Below are 4408 nucleotides of genomic sequence, written 5' to 3'. Positions count from 1 at the left end.
ACGAGGTGAAAGAAGAGGTTCATAGCTTTCTGAACGGCATGGCGGCGAGCTGGTATGACATGGGCATACAAAAACTGCCACAGCGTCTACAGAAATGAATGGACAGAAATGGTGATTATGTCGAAAAACAGCTAAATGTTCAAGCTGTAAACTGATGTAAACCATTGTAGAAATAAACAGTTCTATGTACTTATAAAAAGATAGGAAACCTTACTTTTGGGATTACCCTCGTAAGTCCAAATGGCTAAATGGCTCTGAGCACTATGGGTCTCAACATCTTAGGTCATAAGTCCCCTAGAACTTAGAACTACGTAAACCTAACTAACCTAAGGACATCACACACACCCATGCCCGAGGCAGGATTCGAACCTGCGACCGTAGCAGCCCCGCGGTTCCGGACTGCAGCGCCAGAACCGCACGGCTACCGCGGCCGGCCTCGTAAGTCCCTGCAGTCACTGGTGGCCACGTGTATATTGGCTTCTCTCCCCTGCGAGGTCTGTTCCGTGGCGAGAATCGTCGGCAAAGTCGTCTTAATACGGCCCGCCATAAGCCTGGCGAAATTCTTGTAGTCGTCGTTCAGCATTGTGATTGGCCGACAAGCCTTCCACCTGGTTTGTGTAGCGGTATGAGAAGTTCTTCTAAAAAGGTTGGCGGCACAACACAGTCTGGGGACATAAGCTCGCGGAACATTATAACCCAGCAGACATCATGATGGCCCCGAAGGTCCGGTAGAATTCGATGGACAATCCATCAGGACCAGGAGACTTACTGGCCGCACTTTTGTCGAGGGCGTCTTCGACTTCTTCGTGTGAGACTTCCTCCGTTAGTGTATTCACTGTAGCCTCATCGAGAGTACGTGTGACCTGCTGTAACACTTCCGTAGTGGCCTCGTCATCTACGGTTCTTTCCTGGTAAAGATGACGAAAGAAGTGAAAACGAGCACTGGATACGTCTAAAACTGGGCCCAGTTTTCAGCCACGTGTTCGGGTACCGTGCCGTAGGGGCGGAGCGCCGCCACAACGTCTGCCGCACGGCGTTCAAATGGTAGTTCGAATATGCGGATAGTCTGCAGTCCCAGCGCGCTATGGCCGACCTCGACGTTGCCAACATTTCCGTTTGCCTGGCAGAAACGGGGTTCTTGTTTCATCTCACGAAGCACCTTGGCGCATGTAGCTTCGTTTATGAGTTTTACATAAACCGTGCTACTGAAGATCGAAAAGTGGTTGCCGACAACGTCGGCAGCCGGGATCTTGGCTTCCTTTTTTAAAAAGCGTCCGACTTAGAGCGCCTTTGGTCTGGTACAGTCGTTCCGAAAGGTGAATTTCAGGGTTGATCTTCTGTATTGGTTTGCCATGATCTTATATTGCTACGACGTCACGTAGTGTCGGCCGAAGGAAGTAAACAAGGCGTGCGGGCCCGCGATGCTGGCGGAAAGCACACACTGCACGTCTGCTTCGCTCGGCTGCGAGAGACGGACTGAGAAAATCCCCAACCCGGCTGGGACTCAAACCCAGGATCCCGTGATCCAGGGGCAGCAACGCCAGCCACTAGACCACGAGCTGCGGACACAGCCAAGGGATCCCATCGTTTGGAGCCATCGGAGTACACAACTTTAAAAGTGTGATGCCTACATAAAGAGTTAAGAAACAGATTTAAACGTAAAATATGGAGTGCAATATTTCTTATAATGTATCAAGTCTAAAATTATTAAGGGGCTCTGTAGGAGCCATGGTAGAGATCTGCTCCACCACTTTAAAACGAAGCCACTTTCTTCTCTAAAAGGCAATCTTTCGTGCGAAAGACGTAGAGCATCGTTGCTCGTTGTCGATTGTGATAAAGCCTTTCCCCTGGTATGAAGATGGTATCTGTTCTTTCAGACATATCCGAAAGAACAGATACCATCTTCATATAGATAAGGCTTACCGACCTATGATCTTCTTCAGTGCGGGTGCACTCACATTGCTCAAACTCTTACGGAAAACGGTAGACTGACTGCCGCGAGTAATGAGTATAGTGGGCAGGGGCAATACAAGTGTAGTGCGTGGGCAGTAAATTGGTAATGTGGCTCTCACGGGGAGTATTATCCTCTCTGTCCTCGATGGCTCAGTCGGATAGAGCGTCTACCATATAAGCAGGAGATCCCGTGTTCGAGTCCCGGTACGGGTACACATTTTCAGCTGTCGCCGTTGACATTTATTAACGCCTGTAAGCAGCTAATGGTCTGGATTTCATTGTAATGTCAATTCCTTCCATTGCTGATCAAACAACAGTACGATGTACAGGTGTGTATGACGTGGACCGTGTTTTATAGGTGTGTCACACCATGTGGAGTCGTCGCCTGGTGTGAAGTGGTGGCTCACTAGCCTCAGCACAAACAATCGGCACAGGGCTGGTTCCGAAGGCCCCAATGAGCAGTCGGATTCCTTCAGGGTGCATCACGTCACACATATCTAAATAACAGAGTCGTGTAGACCAATACACCGTACACCCACAATCAAACTGTGATCGCACGAAGGCCCCGTAAAAAATGTTCAAATGTGTGTGAAATCTTATGGGACTTAACTGCTAAGGTCATCAGTCCCTAAGCTTACACACTACTTAACCTAAATTATCCTAAGGACAAACACACACACTCCTGCCCGAGGGAGGACTCGAACCTCCGCCGGGACCAGCCGCACAGTCCATGACTGCAGAGCCTTAGACCGCTCGGCTAATCCCGCGCTGCGAAGGCCCCTTAAAACTGTAGCAGACATATTTGGTCTGCTACCCATGAACTGTGACTAAGACATTTCAAAATACTGGATGATTTCAGAGACTGCCTTTTCAGGTCCATAAGGAGTGGCAGCCATGTAAGTTTAGAGTCAATCGCGAAGCTCAGAAGCCTCACCTGTCGTTAAAATTAAGAACTGTGTACACCGTCTGCTACTCAGGAAAGTTGAAAACAGAATGTGAATGCTTAAAAATAACACAAAGACTTCTCGGTGGAGCCATTAAAATCCCTCTTTTCCGCCTGTTCCACCTACCGTCAAGGAGTCAGCTGAAACTGACGAGTTGTTGAGGCAAGGGTGAAGGAGGAACAAAAGTTAGAGAAGTCTTCAACAAACAAAGAACATGGGACAGGACATTAACAGCTGATGGGATACTATTAATAGCTACCGCAAAGACAGTCACTCTTCACACACTACTTTGAGGGACATTGTTCTCCTGCTTCCAGCTCAAACTGATTAGCGAAGACGTCACCGATTCGATATCTAAAAAAGCTTGATGAGAGGAAACACCGGATAAAGATGAGAATAATCCTTGAAAATCCCATTCATGGAGGTTCTCGACAATAATATGCCTCAGAATAGTTTCGTAGGCCTTCTCGATGTCGAAAAGTGTATCCCAATGGTTCAAATGGCGCTGAGCACTATGAGACGTAACTTCTGAGGTCATCAGTCCCCTAGAACTTAGAACTACTTAAACTTAACTAACCTAAGGACATCATACACATCCATGCCCGAGGCAGGATTCGAGCCTGCGGTCGTAGCGGTCGCGCGGTTCCAGACTGTAGCGCCTAGAACTGCTCTGCCACCCCGGCCGGCAGTGTACCCAAGAGGTGATGCCGACCCAGGAAAGCATGTTAAACTGCCGCTTCCAAGAGGATCAGGTTATTAAAGGTGAAGCAAGTGAGGTTAAGAGGGGCGCGGAGGATTTCTTAGTTCCGCCCTGTTAGGTGCCGTAAAATACTAATGTGGACCCTATTATGATCAGGTAACGGTCATGAGCTGCAGATAACGCAGAATCCACCTCCTAAATGGAAAAAAGCACTCCGTCTTCAGGCCAAAAGTGGTCCATCGGGACCATCCGACCGGCGTATCATCCTCAGCTGAGGATGCGGATAGGAGGGGCGTGTGGTCAGCACACAGCTCTCCCGGTCGTTATGATGGTTTTCTTTGACCGGAGCCGCTACTATTCCGTCGAGTAGCTCCTCAATTGGCATGGCTGAGTGCACCCCGAAAAATGGCAACAGCTCATGGCTGCCTGGACGGTCACCCATCAAAGTGCCGGCCACTCCCGACAGCGCTTAACTTCGGTGATCTGATGGGAACCGGTGTATCCACTGCGGCAAGGCCGTTGCCCCTAAATGGAGAAGGGGGAGTTGTATTCGTTGTCAGTGGTGGAACGGAACTCCCAACTGCTCTTCTCAGCATCCGCCCTGTAGCGTCGGAAAGCTGAATCCTGACTGGCAGTGGCAGAATAGCCCGCCATAGTCCGCGGGGCGTCTCGAGGGTTAGTCTGGAGACTTCCATTCCCCATTACGCCAACCACTGGGTACCTCCCTCCTCTCCTAAAAATCCTCCTGGTAGTCTCCTAAACGACTGTACTTTTATTGGATCGGTTTATGGTAGTCAGGAACTGTTGCTAC

General features: G+C 49.4%; 1 pseudogene; it reads right to left on the bottom strand.

The window, feature by feature from the left end:
- Positions 1-4003: 4003 nt before the first annotated feature.
- LOC126299751 (5S ribosomal RNA) lies at positions 4004-4121 on the bottom strand (annotated as a pseudogene).
- Between the last annotated feature and the right edge of the window lie 287 nt (positions 4122-4408).

The sequence above is a fragment of the Schistocerca gregaria genome, chromosome X (genome assembly GCF_023897955.1).
Source record: "Schistocerca gregaria isolate iqSchGreg1 chromosome X, iqSchGreg1.2, whole genome shotgun sequence".
NCBI classification, from domain to species: domain Eukaryota; kingdom Metazoa; phylum Arthropoda; class Insecta; order Orthoptera; family Acrididae; genus Schistocerca; species Schistocerca gregaria.
This window is presented reverse-complemented; position numbering and strand designations above follow the sequence as displayed.